Consider the following 12,883-nt stretch of genomic DNA (forward strand, 5'->3'; position numbering starts at 1 on the left):
CATACACTCCCTGTAATGTGAGCTTTTCTTGCCCTGACATTGGTCATGTTAAATAAAAGGTGTCAGGCTCCTCTTCTTTAGAAGCCATGCAATACACCCAAATCTTCCGGGTTCAGCTGGACCTTTAAACAAAGATCAGCCCCCACTGCAGCTTTCCTTAGCTCCATGCACCAGACCTCCTTCTAGCCCCATAAGCTCCATATCCTCAACTCACTTATCTCACCACCACCGCACACCATCCCATAAATGTTTCTGCTAGCTTGTTGATGTATGGCTTTTTGGAATAAATGCTACCTTGGTGACCAGGAGCGATATCATGAGAAGACAAGGATGCTGGGGCTATTTTTTGGCAAACCTTAGACCGGGGTGGCCATACTTGCTTAACGCAAGAGCCACATAGAATAAATGTCAGATGTCTGAGAACAGGCAGGCAGACAGGGAGATAGACTGGGGGGGAGGGAGAGATGGAAAGAAATCAACTTTGACTTTAAATGTGTTCTCCAACCTAGCCAATGGGGCAGTGAGGGCTTCAGGAGCCACACAATATGTGTGAAAGAGCCACATGTGGCTCCCAAGCTGCAGTTTGGCCATCCCAGCCTAAGACAGTGATGTCAAACATATGGCTCATGGGCTGGAACCAGTCCATTCAGGGCTCCTATCCCGCCTGCAAGCAACTGGTCATTACCTTTATTGCCAGATGACAGAGGTTGTACATTATATCCTTGTATACTGTCCCAGTGCTAATGAGTAATAGGCTGCAGAGATGGGAGTGTGGGCCTTAGGATTGTCAATCCCCAGGTGGGGGCAGGGGATCCCCCAGTTTGGAGGCCCTCCTCCTGCTTCAGGGTCATCAGAAAGCAGGTGGGGGAGGGAGGGAAATGTCTGCTGGGCACTCATTATTCCCTATGGAGATTGATTCCCATAGGGAATAATTGAGAATTGATCTGTGGTATCTGGAGCTCTGGAGGGGAGGGGCTGTTTTTTGAGGGAGAGGCACCAAATGTGCAGAATAGCATACAACACCTCTCCTCAAAAGACTCTCCAAGTTTAAAAAAAAATTGAACCCCGGGGACCAATTCTATGAGCCCCAAAAGAAGGTGCCCCTATCCTTCATTATTTCCTTTCAGTGGGAAGGCACTTAAAAGGTGCGTGCTCCCTTTAAATGTGATGGTCAGGACTCCCTTTGGAGTTCAATTATGCTTGTCAACCTTTCTCCTGGCTCCACCCCCAAAGTCTCCTGGCTCCACCCCCAAAGTCTCCAGATATTTCTTTAACTGGACTTGGCAACCCTAGGGGGCATCAGGGGGATAACTTTAAGGCAATACCGTAAGGGTGTTAATGTTTTAAGCATGTTTGTATTTTGATTTAAAATAATATTGTTAATTGGGTTTGCTTATGTCCTTTATAATGTTTTTATTTCTGGTACCTGGCATTATATTTCGTGGCACACCTTGCCCGGCTAGACAAAGTGACATTATATAAAATCCAGCCCCCATAACAAATGAGTTTGACACCTCCACCTTAGGAGCCAGAATGATTTGAGAGCAGCCAGATAGGAGGGCAAAGGTGCTTCCTGACCTTTGTCATGTTCCAGTTGCTTGGTCCAGTTTCTGCATGCCAATGGCTACTTAGCATCTGAATTCCTGAACTGTTAACCCAGGTTAAGAATATTGCAGCATGGTAAGCAAGTGGGAAGCTGCTGCAACTAGGAATAGCACTTGAGAGATTTGGAGAACAGCCATCCAGAGTCTACCCCACTATCAGCATACATCTGGCAAAATCATGAAATGTGCTTGTATATAAAACAAATTATTTTTCCATAACAAATGCTGAAGCCCATTGCTAACTAAACTGGTTATTTGTGCTCCTATCTGGAAATTTAGCTTTCCCCATCTCTGTGTTTCAAGGTGGGTTACAATTAGGGTTTCCAGGTATGACCTGGAAACCAGTAGGAAACGGGGGGTGGGGAGCAAACACATGAGGGCAGGCAGTGATGGAGGAAAACCTGGAAAAGGCATTCCTCTCTAGGAATCACCAGAAATTCTATGGTAAAACCAGAGTTTCCAGCAATTCTTAGAAAGGGTTGACATTACTTCCAAGTTTCCCCCAGAAGTTATATCATGCCATCAATGTGATGGCTATTTTTTTTTTTTTAAATTTCCCTCCATGGCTGCAAACCTGGATATAGAATGGTAAGTGCATATTTAATGGTCAATTATAAATAATTATTAGAAATAAGAACTGAAAACCATGGTCCCAAAAACTTGGTTCAAATGCAAAGGTCTTAAAGTGCTTTTGAAAGACGATCAGGCCTTGAAGTGGGTGAATGTCCAAAGGAGAGGGGCTCCACAGTTACAGGGCAATGTGTTCTTTGCTCTCCAAATGTGAGTCTCATTTTAGAGAGTCCACAGTAGGTCAAAACCAATCCTCTGAACTGTAACTCAGTGGAGTGAAGGCATCTCAATGGCGCTGCTATAGCACTGAAGTGCTATATTGGTTTAGTCAGTGCCATAGTGCTCAACTTGGAATGTTCAGGGGGGAAAGTCTGAGGAAAATCGTGTGGTGAAAAAGAGCAGGGCGGGGGACACCATGGTAGGAAGCACTCACTATGCGCATTTTAAACAGCACACCATGGCAATTCAGAAGTGCAATGAAGGGGTATAAAATGTAAGAAAGCAGTTTCCCCTAAGAGCGGCTCAACCATGCTTTGCTAACCTGACACAAGCAGGTTTGTATTAACAGGTAAATGAGACTCACATAAATTCTTCTAGCAGCCAGTTACTAAAATGGAATGCAAAGGCAGTCTGAGCAGAGTTTTCAGTAACTGCTAAAGAAGATTGATGTTACTTCCTGGAAAACTTAAAATGTTTGGTGTGTACTGGGTGAAAAACGAATGATACAAACGGTTTATTTCTGACCAGCACACTCAAAAGTATTTGCAGTACACAATTTTTTTTGCAACAATATCGCTTTGTTTTTTCTGTCAGACCTGATGAAGGGCCACAGCCCAAGTAATTAAAGAACCATTAAAAAGAATTAAGCTCAGGAGACACATTGCATTAAAACAAGGAGAGAGAGAAAGAGAGATGCACAGCTTTTTGTATTCACCCTGCTTTAACTCTGAATATGCTGCCATACTAATTGTTCATCAAAGCGCTTACCCACCCTCCAGCTACACAATTTCATATGGACCAGGAAAACAGAACCTCTGTATTATCTATAACCTTGACACCCAACCCATCTGCCTGGGAAAGTTTCTGAATACTACTTTCCCCCTCCGAGTCTTGCCTGAAATAACTTCTGGGATAAGAAAAAGAAAGATGGAGCTAGAAATAATGGGTGAAAAATTTATAACTATAGTTTTTTTATTATTAGGCTAAACCCTCATAATAGTTTTCAATTTGAAAAGGAAATGGAGCAAGGTAACCGCATGGGGAGGGGAAGCAGGAGGCGTAAGAGTTGCTGTGTCAGCTCATGTGGGGGAATGGGACGGAGAAGAGGGAACGAGAGAAGCAATGGGAAGTGACTGCTTTTAGCGGGAAAGATATTTTGCGATGTCTTCTTGGGCGACAAAACCCGGGGTTTTGCTAACTTCATTTGCAAAACATTTGCTTGTATTTGCAACAGATTTGTTTTTTAGCTGTGCCCCCATGTCTGAGCTGCACCAGCAAGGAAGAGTGCTGGCCGTATCTTTATATCTGGACTGCAATATTGCCAACTCTCCATATTACATGAGAGTCATCTGGGTAGTTGTCTGACCAGGCAATTCTTCAAAGATAGTAAAAGTAAAGGTAGTTCCCTGGGCAAATACCAGTTGTTTCCAACTCTGGGGTGACGTCGCATCACATTTTCATGGCAGACTTTTTTACAGGGCGGTTTGCCATTGCCTCCCCCAGTCATCTACACTTTCCCCCCAGCAAGCTGGGTACTCATTTTACCAACCTTGGAAGGATGGAAGGCTGAGTCAATCTGAACCAGCTTCTGCTGGGATTGAACTCAGGTTGTGAGCAGAGCTTGGACTGCAATACTGCAGCTTGAACACTCTATGCCACAGGACTGCTTCAAAGATACAATGCCGTATCTTCAAAGATACAGCACTGTAAATAGCAAGACCTATATGTCTCCTCATCCACGTGCATGAAGGATTGGTAATCATTTGTCTGTTTCATTAAAAGGGGCTTGATAATGAAGGGGGACAAAACCACTGGAAGGACTCTGTAGGTGGAGGCCAAATAGGGATGCCAGCCTCCAGGTGAGACTTGGGGATCCCCCAGCATTACAGCTCATGCCCTGATTACAGAGATCAGTTCCCCCATAGAAAATGGATGTTTTGGAGGTTGAACTCTATGATACTGTGCCCTACCTTGTCTCCCCAGCCTCCGTCCTCAATTCTTGAGAAGTTTTCCAGTTTGCATTTGGCTAGGGGAGACCTGGGGACCCTAAAGCCAAAGACACTTAAGAAGCAGTTCACATCTTCTGATGACCCTGCAGCAGGGGGAGAGCCACTGATTCATCTGTATAGTCTGAGGACCAGAGATAAGATCCTTCCCAATTAGGGTTGCCAGTCCCCAGGTGGGGGCAGGGGATCCCCCAGTTTGGAGGCCCTCCCCCTGCTGCAGGGTCATCAGAAAGTGTGGGGGAAGGGAGGGAAATGTCTGATGGACACACCATTATTCCCTATGGAGACCAATTCCCATAGGGCATAATGGAGAATTGATCAGCAGGTATCTGGGGCTCTGGAGGGGCTGTTTCTTAAGGTAGAGGCACCATATTTTCAGCATAGCATCTGATGATTCTCCTCAAAACACCCTCCAAGTTTCAAAAGAATTGGACCAGGGAGTTCCAATTCTATGAGCTCCAAAAGAGGGTGCCCCTATCCATTATTTCTAATGGACAAAAGGCATTTAAAAGATGTGTGGTCCCTTCAAATGCGATGGCCAGAACTCCCTTTGAAGTTCAGTTATGCTTGTCACACTCTTGCCTTGGCTCCACCCCCAGTCTCTTGGCTCCACCTTAATGTCTCCTGGCTCCACCCCCCCCCAAAGTCCCTAGATATTTCTTGAATTGGATTTGGCAACCCTATTCCCAATCTTTATCTGAAGATGTCATGGAGAGCAAAGCATGTACTTTAGAAAGAAGTTATGGCCATCTCTGTACACATTTTAGTCTGGGGGGGGTGGTTTAGACCCCCAAATATTTAGGTTGTTCTGGGTTTTAAATTCTAGCTTTCAAGCAACTTTTCCTGATTATGAATGATTTCTAAAGCAATTCTAGCTCTGTTGTAAAAAATCATCTTCTAAGACATACTGTAGCCCCCCTCCACAATAGTTTCCACAGAATTCCTCTTAAAGCTCTGCTGTCCCTAATACCCCTCTGAATCACTCTGTAAATTGCAAATGTTTTCTGCTACTTGTAACCCAGCTTTGCAAATAGACCATTATCAGCAATGCAAATGTTTTCAGCCTTGTAAATAACCTATTATCAGCAATGCAAATGTTATCAGCCCCATGTAACCTAATTGGCTCTCTTGGAAAATGGAATTTTGCTACCATCCCCTTCTGCCTGATGAAGAGATCTGTGCAACATAAAAGCCTCCAAACTCTTAAACAGATAAAATATGCTTGGTTAGCAAACTTGTAATATGCCTTATAAAGAATTTCTTTCTTTTTTGACAGCATGTGTTAGGAGTAGGGTTGCCAATCCCCAGGTGGGGGCAAGGGTTCCCCTGCTTTGGAGGATCAGTCCTCTGGTTCATCTAGTATAGTCTGAGGTCCAGAGCTAAGATTCTTCCCATTTAGAGTTGCCAATCTGTTTGCTAATCAGTATGCTGCAGTTTCTGGTTTGCCCAATCCCCAGGTGGGGGCAGGGGATCCCCCAGTTTGGAGGCCCTCCCCCACCTGCAGGGTCATCAGAAAGTGTGTGAGTGGGGGGGGGGGGAGGGAAATGTCTGATGGGCACTCCATTACTCCCTATGGAAACCATAGGGTAAATGGAGAATTGATCCATGGGTATCTGTGGCCCCCTGCTTTTTGAGGTAGATGTACCAAATTTGCAGCATAGCATCTGATGCATCTCCTCAAAAGACCCTCCAAGTTTCAAAAAGATTGGACCAGGGGATCCAATTCTATGAGCCCAAAAGAAAGTGGCCCTATCCTTCATTATTTCCCATGGAGGGAAGGCATTTAAAAGGGGTTCTGTCCCTTTAAATGTGATGGCCAGAACTCCCTTTAGAGTTCAATTATGCTTGTCACACCCTTGCTTCTGGCTCCACCCCCAAAGTCTCCTGGCTCCATCCCCAAAAGTCCCCAGATATTTCTTGAATTAGACCCGGCAACCCGAGTTAGGAGAATTTCCAGTATGCCCCTTAGAAAATGAAACTTTGAGTCAGTTCTAACTTTAAAATGTTTAGAGAATGGGATTTGGATCTCTCCCTGAAGATGTTTTCCTATGAAAGAAACAATGAGTTAGAAAGTTATTGTTGATGGTACTTACCAATAATGTTTGAATAAAGTTCACTACTAACATACATTCAATAACTGTCTGACAAAATTGCAGAATTTACTATAAAACACTGGATTCAGCATACAGATAAACTCATTTTTTCATCCATGGATAAAGCAAGGTTCTGGAATTTACAGCTAAACAGATGAAACTTGAAGGTGTCTTACATGCCTTACAGAAACAAAAAGCGTGAGGCCGATCAAAATTGTACTTGGCAGACTAACAGTGCAATCCTACACCCTTCTAAATCTGTTGAAATTTTTGAGTCTAGAAGGGCATAATTCTGTTTACAATAGCACTGTGACATCAGATAGGGTTGCCAATCTCCAGGTAGGACCTAGAGCACGGCAGTCAAACTCCTGGCCCGCAGGCCACACCCAGCCCGCCCAGGGCTTCATTCAGGCCCATGGCAATTTTCTCCCCCCCTTCTGACCTCACCGTTTGAAGCTTAAGCAGCTCCCAGCTCCTTCTGCCTTGTCTTAGACTGCTTCAGCTGGAAGCTCTTCTGGGTTTGCAAAGCTGCAAAGAAAATGCAGGATGGATTTTCCATTAACGTCCCTGCACCCACATAAACTGGTCTATCTGGGCCCAGAGATTTCAATGGAAAATCCATTCCATGTTTTCCTTGCAACTTTGTCTCTGCTGCAATGCACTTCAATGGAGTGGACCTAAAGCAGTTTAATTTTTGCAGTATTTATGGCCAGCTGAAGCTCCTTTCAAATAAGGGGTTGATGCTTCAAGCCATCTTTTCTCTGCTGAATGGACCTGGTGCCTAGTGAGTAATCTAACCTGGGAACCCACAGCCAAGGGGGGATATTACACGGGAGAGCTATTGCCAATCTGAGTAGGGGAGGGGAGAGATGCTTGCAATGCCAAGCCATTTCATGTTTGCCTAGGCTCAGAGCATTTTATATTTTTAGTTTATATTTTTAGTTTCTGCTGTGATCCTTGTGTTTCCCACCAAATCCCACTATTCCCCACATTTCAATTTTAAACAAAATATCCCTAAAGTTTTAAGCATATCTGTATTTTAAGTTAAAAACAATATCTGTTTATCTGTATCCTTTATAAAGTTTATCTCTCTGCTACCTGGCATTACATTTTATGACAGGGTTGCCAGCCTCCAGGTAGGGCCTCGATATTTCCCGCTTCTATAACTGATCTCCAGCTGGCAGAGATCAGCTCCCCTAGAGAAAATGACAACACAAGAAGTGTTGTCCAGCAAGTATAACATGAAATCAATTCACAAATTCATCACAATGTAATTATGTATCTCACAGTTCACCTCACATACAATCTCAAGAATCACGATAACAATGAATTCAAAAATACACACTGAAATTGCATACTACAAAGTTCATTCAGTCAAATCCATATTTCCAAAAGCCAAATCTACTCTCTCTCCAAAGTTCTACAACAAATTCTCCATGTAGCTACAGGAAAGCGTCTCTGTGGGTGCTATTCATGGAGATGAAAATATCCATTCAGCTGACTGGTAATCAATACAAATGGTCTGGTTTTGGTATCTTGATCCACAGCTGAGCTTTACACATTGAGCAATATCCTCTTAAGTATCAGTTTATACATAGAGAAGAAATTCTTTAAGAGTGGAATGCCCAAGCCTCTTGTTTTATCTCCATGAGTAGCCCCCACAGAGACACTTTCATGTAGCTACATGGAGAATTTGTTATGGAACTTTGGAGAGCAGATTTGACTTTTGGAATTATGGATTTGTGTGAATGAACTTTGTAGTATGCGATTTCAGTGTGTATTTTTGAATTTATTGTTATCATGATTCTTGACACTGTATGTGAGGTGAACTGTGAGATATATAATTACATTGTGATGAATCTGTTAATTGACTTGATGCTATACTTGATGGGAAGGGGGTCTTCTTGTGTTGTAACATTACCCCTGGCACCCTGTTTTCCTTGTTAATTACCCCTAGAGAAAATGGCTGCTTTGAAGGGTGGGCTCTATGGCATTGTACCATGCTGACGTTCCTCCCCTCCTCAAAACCTGTCCTCTCCCAACTCAGACCTGGCAACTTTCCTATATGACATACATGGCTCAGCCCACTGTGTCAAATCTGGCCCTCATAACAAATGCGTTTGACATCCCTGACCCAGAGCACTTACAACCGATCTCCAGACTTTTCTCTTGAAGAAAATGGCTGGCTTGGAGGGGGGGCTCTATGGCATTACACCCCGCTGAAGTCCCTCCACTCCCCAAATGCTGCCATTTTCAGGCTCCACCCCCCCAAATCTCCAGGAATTTCCCAATTTGAAGTTGGCAACCCTAATGCCAGAAGATACGATGCCAGTGGTTAAAGTGTTAAAAGTTTTGGACTAAGATCCAGGAGACCCAGGTTCAAATCCCCACGCTGCCATAGAAGCTCACTGGTATTTAAAGGGTTACTGCTTTTGAATATGGAGGTTACATTTAACTGCCCTGGCTAATAACCTCTGATGGACGCATCTTCCATTCATTTGTCTAATCTCCTTTTTAAAGTCATGGAAGTTCCCAGCCCTCATTCTTGAAGTAAAGTTAGTTATCTATTATCTGAAGAAGTACCGGTACTTCCTTTTCATCTGACCTAAATTCTTAGCCGATCAACTTCACTGGGTATCAGTTCCAGTATTTTGGGAGAGGGAGAAAAAGAAGAAGAGAATGGATTTATACCCCGCCCTTCACTCAGAGCAGTTTACAATCTCCTTCCCTGCCTCTCCCCAAACAGACACCCTGTGAGGAAGGTGGGGCTGAGAGAGCTCTGAGAGAATTGCTCTTGAGAGAACAGCTCTGAGAGAACTGGGACTGACCCAAGGTTCTCTTAATCTTCTTCCTTCATATTATTCAGAAGTGTATAAATTTATTCATAACGTCTTCTCATAGGCTGGGTCCAGATGGATGTTTTTTGGCGGCAGGGACTGGTTTTGTGGAAGACAATTTTTCCATGGATCGATGGGGGTGGGGGTGCTGGGTTTTTTTGCCATCCCAGGCTGCTCCCCCACCCATGCCCAATCTCTGCCCCCCATGGGGGTCTTTAAATGAGGGGTAGGTGAAGGCTGCTGCGGCAGGCAAAGGGGCAGTGGGACTGCGCTGCCTCTTTCATCTGCCTGGGTCCTGGGTGGGCGAAAGGGGTGATGCAGTGCCACTGCCTCGCTCAGCGGCCTGGTTGCTAACAGGCCACAGACCAGTATTGGTCCTCAGCCCTGGGGGTTGAGAACCCCTGGTTTAAGCCACCCCAGAGATGACAGGCGAGTGGACAAAAAAAGCGCATCCAAATGTGCACATCTGCCTGCTGTCCTGCCCCCACCTGTGACCCATCCCTACTCCAAAGAGGTACCACTTACAAAGTAGTACCTAATCACTGGGGCGTTTCCAAGGTACCTCCCTGGCTGTTTAGATGGCCAGGAAGTGTCCCAAGAGCGGTGAACGGGGCGCATGAGATGCTCCCCCAGAGCACCCGTAGCCCGTTCCTGTTCTGTGGACTGTCTAGATGCTCCGGGGTACTACAACTTCCGCCAGCTCACTTCTGGGTCTGCACACTGCCACCCTGAGCTGGTGGTGTGGACCCAGCCTTAATAACCTTTCCCCCCACCTTGTCCGAAAGTGCAAACTCTGAAACTTGGAAGGAAATATATTCAAAGGTGCTGTTTTGAGCACAGAACTCAGGGAGGAGGTAGTTACATGCATGCCTAATCTATATCCTATATTGATCTATGTGTTTCAAATATAGGTACATTTAATAAAGAAGTATTATTAGATAAGCATTCAGTTATGCTTCCTAAATAGAAAGAAGAGCCATCAACCTTGCAGCTTCTCATACAACAGCACAAAAAACCCCCTTTGCTATTTTAAGATACTTGCATGTGAAATAAACCAAAAAAGCACAAATCAGGCTTAATATATTAAAAAAAAATCCACCTCTTATTAGGTTGGTGATGACTGACATGAACCGTTTGTTCGCTATAAAGGAGAGCTAGACGTAATGATAGTTTAAAGGTGCCTTTGTGAATTATTCATGGGGTACAATTCCATGTAATTTTCAATGCTGGTTCATCTCTAGCTGGTAAGCAATAATTTGGTATTCATTCTTTGTTTCCTGTTTAACAAATCAATCAAAAGAATCCTCTATTGTTTTCAGCCAATATTGACATATGAATGCATGCATGGATGTATTTTTATAGCTATTGCACTTGGATTCAGACCTTAATAAACCTCCTGCTCCACTCTTGATTATTTTATCCATTCCATATTGTGAAAGAGGCTTTGGTTTAGTGTGAAGGATACATTTTTTTTGTCATTTAGCTAGTCACTGTGAACAATCCAGGTTCCTTTTGTGATGGTATCAATCAGAAACCTCTTCATTATCAACAAGAAAGCCTAGAAAGGAATGCTATTTTGAGGAGGCATACATCTGATCAGGGTTTTTTGTTGTATAAAAAGCCCAGCAGGAACTTATTTGCATATTAGGCCACACCCCCTGACATCACCATTGCTTCACACAGGGCTTTTCTGTAGAAAAAGCCCAGAAGAAACTCATTTGCATATCAGAAGAAGAAGACTGCAGATTTATACCCCACCCTTCTCTCTGAATCAGAGAATCAGAGTGGCTTAAGAACATAAGAGAAGCCATGTTGGATCAGACCAATGGCCCATCCAGTCCAACACTCTGTGCCACACAGTGACCAAAAAAACCAAGTACCATCAGGAGGTCCACCAGTGGGGCTAGAAGCCCTCCCACTGTGCCCCCCCAAGCACCCTCAAGCTTTTAATCTCCTATATCTTATCCTCCCACAACAGACACCCTGTGAGGTGGGTGGGGCTGAGAGGGCTCTCACAGCAGCTGCCCTTTCAAGGACAACTCCTGCGAGAGCTATGGCTAATCCAAGGTCATTCCAGCAGGTGCAAGTGGAGGAGTGGGGAATCAAACCCGGTTCTCCCAGATAAGAGTCCGCACACTTAACCACTGCACCAAACTGGCCACACCTCCTGGCCACTACACCAAACTGCACCAAACAGGCCACACTCCCTGATGCCAAGCCAGCCGGAACTGCGTTTGCTTCCGCTCAAAAAAAGCTCTACATCTGATAAAGGCTATAAATGCTGATGCCACAATCAACGTGCTAGGTTGAGTCTACATGGGGATTCTTCCCATGTGGGAATCAGGAAGTCTCAGATTAAGAAGAAATGCCCACCTGACACTGGGCTCATTCTGAGCATGCCTGGTGGTGTTCCCAGGGCTTTAAAGGGGAATCTTTAAAGTGCCTGTGGCTGTTGACTGTTGTGAGCAAAAATTCTACCTTGAGAGCCAAAAAACCTACTAGCATAAAAGTTGTGAGCGAGCCTGTTCATACAAGATAACAGACCTGTAGTAAAAGCACTGCTGAGAACATACAGTTTATCATTCAATAAAACAGTGTTTTATTTACTATTCAATAGAACAGTGTTCCCCTTACCCCTCCACCAACAAACATACTCCTCTGTTATTATCATCTGGAGTATTGTGTTCCGTTTTGGGCACCACATTTTAAGAAGGATATAGACAAGCTGGAACGAGTCCAGAGGAAGGCGCCCCAGTTTACTCCTGTAAGTTTCCCTTGCAGCGTCCCTATTTCTCCCCCCAGCAAGACTTTTTGTCCAAACACCCTTCTGCCTCTCAGGTTTCTCTCGGCCCCCTTTACATTCTATAACACGCTCCACAACCCAGCTGAAAATCTCCAAATCCATTCAGTTAAATATGCCTCATTCATCACATGGTTCCCCACTGCTCCAAAGATCAGACTGTTGATTGCCTGGTTAGACAGAGCTGCTAAAGCACTGAGGTCCAGGGGCACCAGAGAACCACTGAGAGAATGTGAACTGAAGCTACTGTGACAGTGCCAGAGACAGTGAACGGTGTTGTAGAGAGCTCACCTACTCAAAAGTCCCAGTTGAGTCAATAGGGCTTACTCCCAGGAAAAAGTTTGAAGAGGAGGAGAAGATTGGATTTATACCCTGTCCTTTACTAGCCAAAAGAGTCTCAGAGGAGCCTTCCCCACAAGAGACACTCTGTAAGGGAGGTGGGGATGAGACAGCTCTCCCAGAACAGAACATCCTTGAGAGAACTTGTGGTTGACCCAAGGCCATTCCAGCAGGTGCAAGTGGAGAATCAAACCCGGTTCTCCGTGCACTTAACCACTACACCAAACTGGCTCTTAAGTCACTGTTCAGGGCCAGTCTGCCAGGATTTGTCTTAACTTCAAATGGTAGCTTCTTTAGAATCAGACCTCCAAATGCTTCCCCACCTCATCTATTACCATTTTCAATACTTCTTGATGATTTCAATACTTTTGTGATATGGAGGATTATTGGCTTTTAAAATACAATGTTATGGTTC

At 44.4% G+C, this 12,883-nt stretch overlaps 1 protein-coding gene across 2 annotated transcripts in view; it reads right to left on the reverse strand.

Annotated features, from left to right (window-relative positions):
- Nucleotides 1-12,883, reverse strand: part of ADARB2 (adenosine deaminase RNA specific B2 (inactive)) — a 568,510-nt gene that overhangs the window by 81,725 nt on the left and 473,902 nt on the right. The window lies entirely within an intron of this gene.

Source organism: Heteronotia binoei, chromosome 10 (assembly GCF_032191835.1).
Source record: "Heteronotia binoei isolate CCM8104 ecotype False Entrance Well chromosome 10, APGP_CSIRO_Hbin_v1, whole genome shotgun sequence".
Taxonomy (NCBI): Eukaryota; Metazoa; Chordata; class Lepidosauria; order Squamata; family Gekkonidae; genus Heteronotia; species Heteronotia binoei.